Source organism: Lithobates pipiens, unplaced genomic scaffold (assembly GCF_037356315.1).
Source record: "Lithobates pipiens isolate NorthernLeopardFrog02 unplaced genomic scaffold, aLitPip1_a1.2 Scaffold_18, whole genome shotgun sequence".
In the NCBI taxonomy this organism is placed as follows: Eukaryota; Metazoa; Chordata; class Amphibia; order Anura; family Ranidae; genus Lithobates; species Lithobates pipiens.
In genome coordinates this window covers 274,671,554-274,689,233 of record NW_027507758.1, presented here as the reverse complement: position 1 = coordinate 274,689,233, position 17,680 = coordinate 274,671,554, and the positions used below count along the sequence as shown (strand labels likewise).

Below are 17,680 nucleotides of genomic sequence, written 5' to 3'. Positions count from 1 at the left end.
GGGTAAGGCAGCCCCTGTTTTCACTGTTATATGATGTCCCAAAAGAGGAAAATTAGATTAGAGTGAAGTAAATTTCCCTTGTTATGTTTAGGTATCGTGGAAAGGGTGAGTACTGTTATATGCATGTTCATATAAGTTTGCTAAGGTATTCTTTGAAGAGACAATGGTATAGTATATGAATAATATGACTTCTCCCCTTGTGGGGATAGAGCTCTGGAATGATAGGTGCTTGATTCTGCTTGAAAAGTGCATAATTTGTTTGCACATGTTTAACATGTGTTTTGGAAACTCTTGGAAGGGTATCAGAATGGTATTTTTTGCAGGTTGTAAAAGGGATGTGTTTTAGATGGGTGGGTGTTTTGGAGAATGCCCAGGTGTGATGAGATTAAGTAAGTGAGTAGGGTGTTAATTAAGAACATCCTACATTGTTGAGGGTAAGGTAAGTTAAGTAAGAAGGTAAAAGAGAGATTTGAGTTATTTATTAAAGGAAGGTGTGCATTTTGCAAGGTTTTTCAATGCATTGTTCTTTTTAGGCAAGCCGATTTCAAAGCCGTTTTAAAACTAACACATAGAGAAGAGAAAAAAAAAGTGAAGGAAAGTACATTTAAAAAGGAGAAGTTAGCAGTCAGAGTTTGTTTTGAGATTTAAAGGGGACATTTTACTGGCAGTGCATACCGAGCTTGAGGGATTTTTTCTCATGTTTGCTGTAGCAATGTGGAGATATTTGTGATAATTTATAGATCATGAAGTATCTTTGAGGAAACGATTTTAAAGGACAGCCGAGATAGGAGGTTTTGAGCAGGTAAGGAAATTAACACAGAGAGAGTTTTGTTTAAAATAAGGATTTTTAAAGTGTCACAGCTAGATTCATTTGGATTATCAGATAAAAGGTGTTGTTAAAATAAGGATTTTTTGTGTAGACTTACCCTGTTACCCTGTTTGTTTGTCTGTTTGTTTGTTTATTGATTATTTGTTTATTATTGAAGTTATGATGAGTCATGAAGCACCCCACCTCGTGCAATGAGCAGCCCTGGTGCTGGGGTCTCGTGAGACTTTTGCAGGATTACGGTACCAGAGATTCATAGAGACACCAAGATGTTGGTTTATTGGGCAGTGATTAAATTGCTGCTGGATGCACTGACAGGGGGACATGTTTACGGTTTTGGGGGGTCGGAATGAGGTAGAGGGTGATTATGAATCTTCCTCCTTCTCCCTCGGATTCCCCCAGATTCCCTCATCGCTCCCCGATTCTCCACCTCTGAGCTGGTGGGTTTGGGGGTGTGAATTCTGACATGGATCTCTGGTGAGGCGCTAGGGTTGCAGCTTCATGGACTGACCATTTCTGTGTTGATCAGTGAGGATTCTCAGAGTGCAGAGATCATCGGAGGGAGAACATGTTTAAACACTTCTCCCACGACTGTCTCTGTTTCATGGACTGTTTGTGGACTGTGATCAGTGGCAGTCCTTGGGGTCGCCCTGTTCACAGTTTCATAAGGCAGACACCTAGGTAGAGGAGACTGGTTAATAGAGAGAAATGCTTAATTTTATGTGTATGTGAATTTTTGTCTTGTCTTGGAATTCCAATTTAGAGTATAAGATTGTTTTTGTTTTCTGAATTCAGATAAATTGTTGGGTAGTTGATATATGTCCTATGATCCTACCAAGACAGAGAGCGTTGCGGAAGTGGGCAGGTGAAAGGGACAGAGTAGGGTACTTATCTGTGTGTGGTGCTTTAAGAGGATTGAATCGTGGATTTGGGCAAAGACAGATTACTATTTGAGTGATCCCTCCTGTCCAAAGTACTGTTTAGCACAATGCACGGAGGTACATATCCGCTCACAGAGATCTGCTATTTTGTTTTGGGTGGAAGAGCGGAACAAACCACCAACCATGCCTTCACCACCGCTTTTGTGGGGAGCATACTTCTATATTTGCGTTCCATAGTCAGCAAGTCAGAGAGACTTGCTGAGGTGGAGAATGAATGTTAAAGAAGGATTTGATTCTGAAAAGTTATCTATAATAGGCACATGTTTATTGTTAAAATGTTGCAACTAGTGTCAGTCTATTTATGAAATGTGTTGGGCACATATTAAGCCAATGCCCACTCCATAGTAAATTGGGAACATTAAAAGGGGAATGTGACATGTCACTGATGAAATTATATGTATGCGCTGGTACCAAATGTTTTTTAAAGGAGTCTGATCAGATACAAATTTTTAAAGTCTGACTTTAAGACTGTTTTGGGTGTGGTTGCCTATCCTTACATTATTGAAGTTAAAAGGTGTTTTTTTTCTGATAACAGCAAATGTGCTATATTTGTGCAAATTATTTTAATAGTGTTTAAGCTGTATTAACAATGATTTTAAAATATTGATTTTGACAGGGTTGAAAATATTATAATTAAGAGTCCAGAATTTGAAAGTAAACAAAGGGAAGTTGTATATTCCAGGCGCTACGCCAGAGGAATTGTGGTTAGTAAAGTAAAAGAGAAGTAACTGTGTTGTGTAATTCCGGACCCTGGAGAGAAAAATATTAAGGTTTGAAAGTGTTATGGACAAATGAAGGATGAATGTAATGGCCAAATGAATGTGGAATGAGAGAGTGGTTGTATTGTGTTTAATGAACACACGGTATAATTTCGATTAGTAAAATATTTTAAGTGTGTGTCTGGAATGTGCACAACAAGTTTAGGCCCATGTTATATTTTCAATAAAAGTTTGGGGTTAAATTAAATCAAAAGAATTGATAAAGGAATTTTGGTAAAGGAAGGGTGAAATTTGAAAAAATGTTTGAAGAAGTTACTGAAATTAAATGACTGGAATCAAGATACATTGCTGCATATATTGAGTCCATGGGGTACTAAAAAGTGATGGGAAGGATTTATTTGAAATAAGCAATCAGATATTCTGGATATTTACCGTATTTATCAGGGTATAACATGCATCGGCGTATAACACGCACCCCAGGTTTAGGAGGGCATTTTAAGGAAAAAAGTTTAGGAGGGAAGTTTAAGGAAAAAAAAACTTACATTTAAATGCCCATCAATGCAGCCTTATCAGTGTGCATCTGCAGTCTTGTCCATCATTGCAGAATGATCAGTGTCATTTGCAGCTTGCCCAGCATCATTTGCAGCGTGCCCAGCGCTGTTTGCAGCCTTGCAGAGTGTCATTTGTAGCTTGTCCAGCGCTGTTTGCAGCCTTACAGAGTGTCATTTGCAGCTTGCCAGTGTCATTTGCAGCTTGCCCAGCGCCATTTGCAGCCTTGCAGAGTGTCATTTGCAGCTTGCCCAGCGCCGTTTGCAGCCTTGCCCATGTTTAAATTTCCCGCCGCCAAGACAGACCGAGCGAGCGCCTCTAAAAAAAGACCCAGCGCCGACGAAAAAGACCGAGCCGACTGCTCGGCTCCGCTCGTAGTCCCGCCTCCCTGCTGTTTCTGGAGCAAGCGCTGCCGAAAAAGATCGAGCCGACTGTACTGTGTATTCGGCTTAGCTCCGCTCGCAGTCCCGCCCAGTACGAGCGGAGCCGAGCAGTCGGCTCGGTCTTGTTCGGCGGCGCTCTGTATTTTTCGGTTGCGCTCAGTATTTTAGACTCACAGACAGTGGGGATCGGCGTATAACACGCACCCACGACTTTCCCCCAATTTTAAGGGGGAAAAAGTGTGTGTTATATGCCGATAAATACGGTACCTTCTGAATTCCAAGGGTGTTAGTCATGAAGTGTTGATGATGAAATCTTGTCTATCCATCAATGTTTTGTTTGTTGCTGATGATCAGATATATTTGCAAAGTTGGGAGACTTCTGAGTCAGAATATGTGTTTGAGTAAAATGTTCTGTCCTACGTCCCTCGGGTCCACTTGGGTCCGGGGAATAGAAGATACTAAAGAGGTTTAAGTTTTGTTGAAGTTCTGCTATAATACTGGATTTGGAAAAATGTTTAGTTAAATATATTGAATCTATATAATGAAAACCCTTGCTGAGAAACATTTTCATTCCTGCATGTTTTACTTATGTTTGAGTCAATTAAGAATACTATTTTTAATATCGCCAATGGTTAAGGCCTGAATTGATCAGGTAGATTCTGTGATTACTCATGTCGGATGAGGAGTATCTGCCCCAGCCAGCCTGCATTCACCCACAGCCCTATGCACATAAAGAAATGCCCACCCCAGTCATACCCTACACCCTATACATACCCTGCCCTATAACCTATCCGGATGAAGTGATGACTACAGCTTTAACATGGAAATCTTCGTTGTTCATCTTTGTTGTTTAAAGCGGGAGTCCACCGGGACTCCGCGTTTTTTTTTTTTTTTAAAAGCCAGCAGCTACAAATACTGCAGCTGCTGACTTTTAAAATAGTGACACTTACCTGTCCAGCGCGCCCGCGATGTCGGCACCCGAAGCCGATCGCTAGGTCGTCTGTGGGGTCCTGCCGCCTCCATCTTGGGTATGGGAATCAGGAAATGGAGCCTTTCGGCTTCATTTCCCAGTTCCCTACTGCGCATGCGCGAATTGCGCTGCGCAATAAGGACGCTCCCCGCTGCCTCTGGGAGCTGTGTGTTTCCCAGATGGCAGCGGGGCACTTGCGGAAAGGGGCGGGCACTTGCGGAAAGGGGCGTAAGTTATGCCCCTTTCCGCAGAGAGCTGTCCCGGAAGTGGGTGCAGTTACCTGGATTATCCAGGTAACTGCATCCCCCTCCCCCCTGAAAGGTGCCGATTGTGGCACCGGAGGGGGGGAGGGTTCCGATGAGCGGAAGGTCCACTTTAGGGTGGACCTCCGCTTTAAGTACCATAGGAGGTGCTCAGATGACTAAAGGCGGACTCCTGCTGGAAAATGTTCCTGCGCATGATACCTCAAGGGGGAGCCACATGACGCAAACCTGGGGTACAAAATTCCTGTGAGCACCACATGAAAGAGATCCAGATGTGCCAGCCGAAAGTCCCTGGTCTCGCCCAACACATCAGTTCCAGTCTGTCTGTGGATATCAAGTTCTCTCCTTACAAAGAGACAGTGTTTTGGGGTAGAGAATTCATGTCTGTACATATGAGTGATCACAGAATTGAACCAAAAGGTTTTGGGAAAAGTTGAGCATAATGAGAGTTATAATGTGGACATTTCCTTTTCCTTCCTTTTCTGCGAATTTAATGGACATTCAGAAGCCATCCACTTTTCTTTTTGAGCCTTTCTTTGGCACTATTTTTATTTGGCCTAAAGGCTGTCATGCCCCTCCCACTTGTTTCTATGGACTGTCACGCCCCTTCCTCCCTTTTGCATACCATGGACAATTGCTATGCAGCTGAGATTACATGTTTGTTGTTTTCTATTTTTGCATGCTTAGAAGTTGGTCCTGGTGAGGGTCAGGGGGCATATTGTGAGTGTTGTTGTAGTGTGCCCAGGACATGCTCGACCATTTCAGTCTATATACTGTTTGAAGGGATGCTGGCATAGGCACTGTATTATATATGTATTGGTTCACATGTCATCTACCAGCCTCTGTGTTCTAGGGGGAGCTTTAAGGTTATATGTGGCCCACCCGATAACACCACTAATAACACACTCATTGGACATAGAGGGGATGTGCATTCAGAGTCTACAGGAACTCCACAGGGACACCTTAGATCATGCCCTACATCACACTTCATGCATACCTCTGACCCCCATACTGAGATGGCCAAGCTACTTTCACAGCTTGCCTTTGCAGGATTGTCTGAGGGTGCCCAACAGGTCCTTAAGCAGACAGCCACTGGCCTTGGGCAACAGCACGTACATTTGTTGTGGAAGAACATGCCATCCATGGATTCTGAATGATTCCAGGGCATGGTGTTACTTGGCCTCATTGGTTCTGATAGTGGTGATTCTCGGGGACAGTGAGGAACGTCACTTGCTCAAGGCTAGTGTTCGTCCTGGATGCTCACTCAAACACCGTTAAGCTTGGTCATTGTTTCTGGAAAAGAACATGACCTGGCATGGTTCCTCTCAGGAGCCTAAGGGGGTATTGACATGATGAAAAGGCAAAATAATTGCTTGGGAGCCCCCTGGGTAACATTGGGGGTTTGGTCTCAATGCTGAATCCTGGATTAATCCTGGATTAGGGATACACAGCGTTTGTTGTACTGATTTTGCTTATGGTATTACTTTTATATGCCTGTTCGAGTTTATGTGCATGATTTTCTGAGGTACTTGACCTTTCGACCCAGCTGCAGCTAATAGAATATATCTTAACTTTTACTATGGTCACCGGGATGAGTATGTCACAATGAGAAGAAGTAAGTCATGATCATGATTTGATTTCATGACTTAAAGAGGGGATTGTTGTGATATGGCTGAACCAGAGTGACTCCATCTTTATAAATTCATATAAGATTAACTTGAGTTAACCTATTAGTTTAAACTCTGTATTTACAGACTGTAGCAGTTTTCCTATAAAGCATACATATAAGAAAATATAGCTTGCATAAATAATTTTATTCTGTACTGTCTAAATAAAGAAATTGTGTCACAATATGTCTGGGCCACAGAACTCATGACTGTGACTCATGAAAGCAGATGACATAATTAATGATATGTAATGATATGTAATGTACACCTCTGCATTAACCACACCCATGTTCTTTGCAATGATTGGCTGATAATGGTGCATATAAATTGTAGACCCTCCCAGAATAAACCAGACAACCCCTGAACACCAATCTTGACTCATCTCTTCTTGTGTTCAGCAAGATGTTGTCTCCTTAGTCTGCAGTGCTAAGTAGGGTTTTCGTAAGTATGGTAATTGCCGTAATTATACCTAGCTGATGTAAGAGGCACTCCGCTGGGGACACCTGATGGCATCTGGTGACAGGTGACATGCTCAGGGCTCCCACTGATTCTACATTATGGTGAGTTGAACTAATTCATTTTTTTATGCAATGTAATAATAATTATAATGCGCTTCAATCACCCTGACACCATAACAACCAGGGATAATTGAAGCGCCAACACCAGACGTTTGGAATATCTTTATCTGCTGATTGTTAAACTTTATGGAATACACATATTTCTATTGTGAAGAAGGATCTGGGCCTGCTGTCCCTCCATCCCTCTTCCTTCTCTCTCCTTCCCTCCCTATTTCTTTCTTCCTCCCTCCATCCCTTGTTCATCTCAGACTTGGACCACACCCCCTTTGAGCCACACCCTTTTAAGCCATGCCCATTATCCCATTAAACCATGCCCATTTATCGCCGCGGCATACACCGCATTTTCCTTTACCCTCTACACCACGCCTTAACATGCATAACCCACCCCCTAATTATAATAAAACTCCGCCTACAGACAAAAAAGTGTCCCTATCAATTTTTTCACAATGTTGACAACTATGTGTGATCACTTATAGAAACATGGAAAAAAGTTTTTAGAATGTTTATAATTTTTTTTAATTATTTATATACACAAATGTTTTGACTTGAATTTCTATTTTAAAGGAGAAGTACAGCCAAAGAGAAAATGCAGTGTGGAGCAACAAATCTCAAAAATTTGAGAAAGCAAGACAATGCCCTATATGGGAACAAACAAGCACAGAAACACCAGAGCTGTCTTTGCAGATTTGAATATTAAAGGCTAGTGATGGACAAACTTCCGACGGGACGTTTCGCAAACGCGGACCGCGAACCCGGCCGATAGTTCGCGAACTGTAACGTTCGCGGCAGGCCCCATTGACTTCAATGGGAGGCGAACTTTACAAACCTACAGGTCAAATTTGCAGCCACAAAATAATTACTAGCAGTGCACACATAGTCCCACCACATGGCAAATGATATAACACATGTATGAGGTGAATCTGGGATTGACAACTACAAGCATTCTTTTTTTTATATGTGAAATTGTGACAATTCAGGACTGTGGAGCGCATGAAGGCAATGGAGGAGAGGGAAGGTCAGGGTAGGCAAAGAAGAGGGTGCAGGAGATGATCACCAGCAGCGTGACATACAGCAATGACACCTGCACCGTGATAGAGTGATCTGACACCAGCACCGTGATAGAGAGCACTGACATCAGCAGCGTGGCATACAGCAATGACACCTGCACCATGATAGATTGATCTGACACCAGCACCGTGATAGAGAGCACTGACATCAGCAGCGTGGCATACAGCAATGACACCTGCACCATGATAGAGTGATCTGACACCAGCACCGTGATAGAGAGCACTGACATCTGCAGCATGACATAAAGCACTGACACCAGCACCGTGATATACAGCACTGACACCTGCACCGTAAGCAGCCCCAGGAGGAAGTCAGCATAGCACAGGGATGGTGGAAGCCCCTCATAATGAGCATAGCACAGGGATGGTGGAAGCCCCTCATAATATGCACAGCAGAGGTACAGCCCCAGGAGTAAGTCAGCATAGCACAGGGATGGTGGGAGCCCCTCATAATAAGCAGCCCCAGGAGGAAGTCAGCACAGCACAGGGATGGTGGGAGCCCCTCATAATATGCACAGCAGAGGTACAGCCCCAGGAGGAAGTCAGCACAGCACAGGGATGGTGGGAGCCCCTCATAATAAGCAGCTCCAGGAGGAAGTCAGCACAGCACAGGGATGGTGGGAGCCCCTCATAATAAGCAGCCCCAGGAGGAAGTCAGCACAGCACAGGGATGGTGGGAGCCCCTCATAATGAGCATAGCACAGGGATGGTGGGGGCCCCTCATAATGAGCATAGCACAGGGATGGTGGGAGCCCCTCATAATGAGCATAGCACAGGGATGGTGGGAGCCCCTCATAATATGCACAGCAGAGGTACAGCCCCAGGAGGAAGTAAGCACAGCACAGGGATGGTGAACTTTACAAACCTACAGGTCATATTTGCAAACACAAAATAATTACTAGCTGTGCACACATAGTCCCACCACATGGCCAATGACATAACACATGTATGAGGTAAATCTGGGATCGACAACTACAAGCATTCTTTTTTTATATGTGAAATTCTGACAATTCAGGACTCTTGAGACAACAGAGGCGAGGGAAGGTCAGGGTAGGCAAAGAAGAGGGTGCAGGAGATGATGATCATCACCAGCACCGTGATATAGAGCACTGACACCTGCACCGTGATAGAGTGATCTGACACCAGCACCGTGATAGAGAGCACTGACATCAGCAGTGTGACATAAAGCACTGACACCAGCATCGTGATATACCAGTACCTCACTCAACCCTATATACTGTAGTACGCTATACCTTACCAGTCCTTAGAAGGACCTTTGTGCAACTAGTAGGTTGTGATTAGCAGACTGTACCTCACTCAACCCTATATACTCTAGTACGCTATACCTTACCAGTCCTTAGAAGGACCTTTGTGCAACTAGTAGGTTGTGATTAGCAGACTGTACCTCAGTCCCTATACTGATAAAGGACTGCTGCAGAATAGGGCAGCAGTCAGCAGTAGTGCACCTCAACCCTATATATTGTGGACCTATACCAGTCCTTAAGGATTAGCAGACTGTACCTCACTCAACCCTATATACTGTAGTACACTATACCTTACCAGTCCTTATAAGGACCTTTGTGCAACTAGTAGGTTGTGATTAGCAGACTGTACCTCAGTCCCTATACTGATAAAGGACTGCTGCAGAATAGGGCAGCAGTCAGCAGTAGTGCACCTCAACCCTATATATTGTGGACCTATACCAGTCCTTAAGGATTAGCAGACTGTACCTCACTCAACCCTATATACTCTAGTACGTTATACCTTACCAGTCCTTAGAAGGACCTTTGTGGAACTAGTAGGTTGCAATTAGCAGACTGTACCTCAGTCCCTATACTGATAAAGGACTGCTGCAGAATAGGGCAGCAGTCAGCAGTAGTGCACATCAACCCTATATATTGTGCATCTATACCAGTCCTTAAGGATTAGCAGACTGTACCTCACTTAACCCTATATACTCTAGTACGCTATACCTTACCAGTCCTTAGAAGGACCTTTGTGCAACTAGTAGGTTGTGATTAGCAGACTGTACCTCAGTCCCTATACTGATAAAGGACTGCTGCAGAATAGGGCAGCAGTCAGCAGTAGTGCACCTCAACCCTATATATTGTGAACCTATACCAGTCCTTAAGGATTAGCAGACTGTACCTCACTCAACCCTATATACTGTAGTACACTATACCTTACCAGTCCTTATAAGGACCTTTGTGCAACTATTAGGTTGTGATTAGCAGACTGTACCTCAGTCCCTATACTGATAAAGGACTGCTGCAGAATAGGGCAGCAGTCAGCAGTAGTGCACCTCAACCCTATATATTGTGGACCTATACCAGTCCTTAAGGATTAGCAGACTGTACCTCACTCAACCCTATATACTCTAGTACGTTATACCTTACCAGTCCTTAGAAGGACCTTTGTGGAACTAGTAGGTTGCGATTAGCAGACTGTACCTCAGTCCCTATACTGATAAAGGACTACTGCAGCAGAAGGGCAGCAGTCAAGTATAATATTCTTTCTATATTTGGAAGAAAGAATATTATACGTGTACAACCCTATTACCATACCAGTCCTGAAAAGAACCTTTGTGGACCTAATATTAACAGCTACTGATTAAACTGACTGTCCCTCACTGCCACACACAGCTTCCTGTCTGTCCCTATTTAAACTGACAAAACACAGGCTGCTGCAACAATAACTTGAATAACACTGAAAACTATATCCTGTACTACTTTACCATACCAGTCCTGAAAAGGACTTTTGTGGACCTAATAGTAACAGCTAATGATTAAACTGACTGTCCCTGCTGCACACAGCGTCCTGTCCCTTTCTATACTGACAAAAGACAGGCTGCTGCAACAATGACTTGAATAGCAGTGCCTCAAACCTATATCCTGAACTACACCTAACACCTATACCATACCAGTCCTTAAAAGAACTTTTGTGGACCTAATAGCTAGCGATTTGGGTCACTGTAGTCTCTCCCTGCTCCACACAGCAACCTCTCCCTATAGTGACATATGAAAGAATGTAAAATGGCCGCCGGATCGGGTCTATTTATAAGTTAGGGGGAATGTCCAAGTGTCCATGTGCTGTAATGTCTCAATTGGCTGTCCTGTACCACATGATGGATGTGTCATCATAGGTCAAAGTTCTTTTGCACAGTAAACACGGAAGTCTGCCGGGCGAACAGCGGCAATAGTCTGCCGATCGGGCGGACCGCGAACAGTCGAAATTCGCCGCGAACCGACCGCCGGGCGAACCGTTCGGCCATCCCTATTAAAGGCATAGGTTTTAGAAACCCAGTTTCAAACCTGAGGGATGCATGCAGTAAAATCTGAACAATTATTCAGATTGGTAAATCATAAGGTAGTGAAGCCAGGATGAAAGCCCCAGAGTTAGCACATTCGGAAAAGCTACGAGTGTCAGCTCCAATATTTCTATTCTTACTGATTCCCAAAAACCAGATCAGTAGTCAAATTAAAGTGGAGGGCCACCCTGAAAAACAAAAGTACATTCAAATGTTTTTTTGTTTTTTTTTAACCATTACAATACAGGGCACTTTCCCCCCATTCCTTCCCAGACCAATTTTCAGCTTTCAGCACTCTCGCACTTTCAATGACAATTGCGCAGTCATGCTACACTGTACCCAAATGAAATTTTTTTCATTTTGTTTGCACAAATAGAGCTTTATTTTGGTGGTTATTATTAACGACTCCGTTTTTTATTTTTTTGCGATATAAGCGAAAAAAGAGTGGAAATTTGGAAAAAAAACAATATTTTCTTCTTTCTATTTTAAAAGGAATCCAATAAAATCGAATTTTGTCATGAATTTAAGCCAAAATGTATTCTACTACATGTTTTTGGTGAAAAAAATTCTCATAAGTGTATAATAATTGGTTTGTGTGATAACGGACATATGTACGCAAATGATCATTTACAGATGTGTGCAGGTGATCACGGACATATGTGTGCAGATAATCATTGGGACATGTGATTTTAGTGAGACATGTGGGGGACATGTGTTTTTATTATTTGGGGACATGTGTTTTTATTATTTGGGGACATGTGTGGGGACATGTGTGTTTTGGGGACATGTGTGTTTTGCACTAGACTGGTGATCAGTGAGTAAAAAGCTGTAAAAAAAACAGCTCATACTCATTGATCACCAGCTGGCTGCAGCGATCCGCTCTCCTCTCCTCAGCGACGACTTCCGTGTGAAGAGAGCCGACTGCCTAGCAACCAGCTGTTTGTTTACATCACATGACGGCTGTGATTGGACATGGCTGTCATGTGATCAGGAGGGCCAATCACAGAGCCCTCCTGCTGATCCGAGATGCGCTGTGTCCAGGTGGCACGAGAGCATAGGGATTGTGCAGCTGCACGGGCACGCACGCACGTAATCCCCCTCCTTCTGACGGACGTTCCTGAACGTACAGTCAGAAGGAGAAAGGCTCCCACCCGGCCAATTTAGATATACGTAGTTAAACTTACCAGAAATGCCTGTTGCTAGGTAGATCATCCTAATCTGCCTCTTCCTACTCTGCGGTGATCTTCAGTCTTCTCTCCTCTGCGCATTGTCTTCTGGGTAATGGGGCGCTGTGTGTTCTGGGAACTATGTGTCCCAGAACACAGCGCACCCCTTTCACAAAGTGCTGCACGAATCGGGCATGCGCAGTAGGAAATGGGCAGTTTCCCTTAGTTGGAATGGCGGCGCCGGGACCCAATATCGCGGGCGCCCTGGACAGGTAAATCTGCTAATTAAAAGTCAGCAGCTACAGTGTTTGTTAAAAAACTAGGATTTTTTGCACTCACCGTAAAATCCTATTCTCTGTAGTTCACCGACTGACACGGCTCCTCTCTTAGACCATTGGGTTGTTACGCCACCTTCAGGAGAGGACTAGGCATAACATGTGAACATGTAATAATAAAACTAGAACTTTCTAGTTCAGACAAGGGCGGTCCCTTAGGTAACAACCCCACAGCCTGCATTGCAGCTTCAGTACGTCAACAAGCAGTATAGCGTATAGAGAAAAATAGGAGGGGCGGGTGCTGTGTCAGTCGGTGAACTACAGAGAAAAGGATTTTATGGTGAGTACAAAAAATCCTATTTTCTCTTATGTTCACCGACTGACACAGCTCCTCTCTTAGACCATTGGGATGTCCCCAAGCAGTGTCAAAACAAGGGGTGGGTAAACAGCATAAAAACTTCACCCACCGGCATGTGGGAGCTAGTACAGTGGTGTGAAAAAGTGTTTGCCCCCTTCCTCATTTCCTGTTCCTTTGCATGTTTGTCACACTTAAGTGTTTCGGAACATCAAACCAATTTAAACAATAGTCAAGGACAACACAAGTAAACACAAAATGCAATTTGTAAATGAAGGTGTTTATTATTAAAGGTGAAAAAAAATCCAAACAATCATGGCCCTGTGTGAAAAAGTGATTGCCCCCCTTGTTAAAACATACTATAACTGTGGTTGTCCACACCTGAGTTCAATTTCTATAGCCACACCCAGGCCTGATTATTGCCACACCTGTTCACAATCAAGGCATCACTTAAATAGGAGCTGCTTGACACAGTAAGGTCCACCAGAAGATCCTTAAAAGCTACACATCATGCCGAGACCCAAAGAAATTCAGGAACAATTGAGAAAGAAAGTAATTGAGATCTATCAGTCTGGAAAGGGTTATAAAGCCATTTCCAAAGCTTTGGGAATCCAGCGAACCACAGTGAGAGCCATTATCCACAAATGGCGAAGACATGGAACAGTGGTGAACCTTCCCAGGAGTGGCCGGCCACCCAAAATTACCCCAAGAGCGCAGCGACGACTCATCCAAGAGGTCACAAAAGACCCCACAACAACGTCCAAGGAACTGCAGGCCTCACTTGCCTCAGTTAAGGTCAGCGTTCATGCCTCCACCATCAGGAAAAGACTGGGCAAAAATGGCCTGCATGGCAGAGTTCCAAGGAGAAAACCACTGCTGAGCAAAAAGAACATCAAAGCTCGTCTCAATTTCTCCACAACACATCTTGATGATCCCCAAGACTTTTGGGACAACATTCTGTGGACCGATGAGACAAAAGTGGAACTCTTTGGAAGGTGTGTGTCCAAGTATATCTGGCGTAGAAGGAACACTGCATTTCATAAAAAGAACATTATACCAACAGTAAAATATGGTGGTGGTAGTGTGATGGTCTGGGGCTGTTTTGCTGCTTCAGGACCTGGAAGACTTGTCGTGATAAAAGGAACTATGAATTCTGCTGTCTACCAAGAGATCCTGAAGGAGAATGTCGGACCATCTGTTCGTGTACTCAAGCTGAAACGAACTTGGGTTCTGCAGCAGGACAATGATCCTAAACACACCAGCAAGTCCACCACCGAATGGCTGAAGAAAAACAAAATGAAGACTTTGGAGTGGCCTAGCCAAAGTCCTGACCTGAATCCTATTGAGATGTTGTGGTATGACCTTAAAAAGGCCGTTCATGCTCGAAAACCCTCTAATGTAACTGAATTAGGACAATGCTGCAAAGATGAGTGGGCCAAAATTCCTCCAGGACGCTGTAAAAGCCTCATTGCACGTTATCGCAAACGCTTGGTTGCAGTTGTTGCTGCTAAGGGTGGCCCAACCAGTTATTAGGTTTAGGGGGCAATCGCTTTTTCACACAGGGCCATGATGGTTAGGATTTTTTTTCACCTTTAATAATAAACACCTTCATTTACAAATTGCATTTTGTGTTTACTTGTGTTGTCCTTGACTATTGTTTAAATTGGTTTGATGTTCCGAAACACTTAAGTGTGACAAACATGCAAAGGAACAGGAAATGAGCAAACACTTTTTCACACCACTGTATAAAAACTTTAACCACAAAAACAACAGTGTGTGGGAATAACCAAAACTTTTTTACCCACAAAAAAACAGGGTGCTCCTCAACTGGGAGTCACTATCTCCAAACTGCACCAGAACTGCGGTAACAAATGCAACAGTGCATTACTTAAAGGTACTGTTTTTACCAAAAAAACAGAAAAAAAATGTAAGTGCAATTGCAATTATACAGCCGCCTGCAAAACTTTGCGGCCAAAACAGGCATCAGTCGATGCACTGACATCTACCTTGTAGAATTTTGTAAAAGTGTGAACAGATGACCAAGTCACCGCTTTACACACTTGAGCGATAGACGCTTGACGTCAGAAGGCCCAAGATGTTCCGATTGCCCTTGTGGAGTGGGCCGTGACTGGAAAGAGGGGCACCTGCCCCCTCAAGACATAGGCCTGTAATACAATCTGTCTGATCCACCTGAAAATGGTGGCCGATGAGACCGCCATGCCTCTTTTCGGACCGGCCACCGAAACAAACAAGGAGTCTGACTTCTGAAAAGGAGCCGCAGCAGACAAATACACCCTCAGAGCCCGAACCACGTCCAGGAAATGAAGGGCCACCTCCTTAGGATGTGTCGGCTTAGGACACAGAGATGGTAACACAATGTCTTTATTGATTTATAATGCCGAAACCACCTTCGGCAGAAAAGAAGGTTGCGGACGCAACACCACCTTATACTTGTGGATAACCAGATAGGGCGACTTGCAAGACAAGGCACCAGTTCCGAAACACTCCTGGCCGAAGTAATGGCCACTAGAAAGACCACTTTCTGGGAAAGAGTCAACAGAGGGATCTCTCTGATGTTTTCAAATGGCAGTTTTTGAAGCGCCGATAACACCAGGTTCAGATCCCATGGGGGTAAAGGTGGACTCAACAGAGGAACTACATGTCGGACCCCTTGAACAAAAGTGCTCACTAGAGAGTGAGATGCCAGGGGTCGCTGAAAAAAGACAGCCAAAGCTGATATTTGTCCTTGAATCGTGCTTAACGCCAATTTCTGGTCTCCTTGCTGAAGAAACAGCAGGATCCTGGATATAGAAAAGGAATGCGAATGCCATCCTTTCTCCTTACACATGGAGATGTAGGCCTTCCAGGTGCGATGATATATCTTCCGAGAGGAAGATTTCCGCGCTCTCAGCATAGTTGGAATCACCGAGTCCGAAAGACCCCGGGTTCCTCAACACCTGACTCTCAATAGCAATGCCGTTAAAACCAGCGATGGTAAAGCAGGATGGAGAATCAGACCTTGAGACAGAAGGTCTTCTCGTAACGGCAATCGCCAGGGGGCGTCTGCCACCAGGCGCACTAGGTCTACGTGCCAGGGATGCTGGGGCCATACTTGGGCAATCAGTATTACTGAAATCCCCTCAGCCTCCACTCTGCAGAGGAGATGTGGCAACAGTTTCAGCAGAGGAAAGGCATAGATCAGCTGGTACTGATCCCACGGAGCCACCAGCGCGTCTGTCGTGTCTGCCCAAGGATCTCTGGACAAAAATCTCTGTACCTTCCAATTGAGATGGGAGGCCAGAAGATCCACGTCTGGTGTGCCCCATCGCAGGCACAGTAGCCTGAACACCTCCGGATGCAACGCCCATTCTCCTGGGTCCAGCATCTGGCGACTTAGATAGTCTGCCTGTGTCATGGATCTGCCACCTAGGGGTTAAAATAATGCAGATTAATTTCAGTGATTGGTAACAGGCTGCCTTATTTAAACACCTCAGCAGCACTGTGTCTTTGCTGTCTGGTCTGCAGCTCCTTCCTGTTCCAGTGACTTCCTGTTCCTGTGATCCGATCTGTTTACTGTGTTTGACCCAGCTTGTTTGACTACGATTTGATCTCTGCTATCCTGACCCTGGTCTGCCTTGTAACCACGCTCTACTCTACACTGCTTGATATCGTGTTGCCGAACTTTGCCTGTATCCTGACCATTCTCTGCCTGTCGTCTATATTTACATCTGATCATCTGTTACCAAACCTTGTCTGACTACGTATTCAGTGTCTTCCCAGCTTACCAACCTGCTTCCTGTTTCCTGCTGCACCAGCTGAACTGACAAGACCAAAGACGAACCAGGCACCCATACACCGCCAGGCTCTTGTGGCCACTGTTGCAACATCGGTGGTCCTTGGGCCGGGGTTGTACGAGGCAACCTTCCCACTGCACGTCAGGCTCATCCAGCAGGTACGTAACAGCCTGCCAGTTCTCCACTCCCGGGATGTAAATGGCCGACAGGGCTAGTACATATTGCTCTGCCCACTGAAGGATGGGAGCAACCTCCCATTCGGCGGCCAAGCATATTGTTCCTCCTTGGTGATTGACGTATGCCACTGCCGTGGTGTTGTCTGACTGGATCCTGATCGGACGCCCTTGAAGTCTTATCGACCATGTGTAGAGGCATAGCCTAAACACGCTCAGCTCGAGCAGACTGAACGGCAACTTGGATTCCTCCACCAACCAGAGGCCCTGGGTCGACTGAACTCCCATTACTCCACCCCAGCCGGTTAGGCTGGTGTCCATTGTGATCACTGTCCATTTCAGAGGTAGGAACGACTTGAAGTGCCGGGGACCTCAGTCACCAGAGCAGGGAATCCCTGACTAACTGGCTCTGCCGATCCAGGAACAACGGAGATTTGTCCCATTTTGTCAAAACTTCCTTCTGCTGGACACTGGTGTGAAACAGGGCGTACGGTACTGCCTCGAAGGAGGCCACCATGAGTCCCAGGACTCGCATGCAGAAGCGTAGCGACGACCACCTGCGATTCATCAACAGTTTTACCGCGGCTCTGAGAGTCTGCAGCTTGTCTGAAGGGAGAAACACTCTCACTTCCATGGAGTCCAGCAGT

The 17,680-nt window shown here is 44.8% G+C and overlaps 1 protein-coding gene across 1 annotated transcript in view; it reads left to right on the top strand.

Moving 5' to 3' along the window:
• The first annotated feature begins 654 nt into the window (after positions 1 to 654).
• The window catches only part of LOC143987873 (heat shock factor protein 1-like), a 110,274-nt gene continuing 93,248 nt past the window's right edge, over positions 655 to 17,680 (top strand). Inside the window, exon 1 of the mRNA XM_077487024.1 lies at positions 655 to 802. The gene's annotated coding sequence lies outside the window, so the exon portion shown is untranslated. The remainder of the gene's footprint in view (positions 803 to 17,680) is intronic.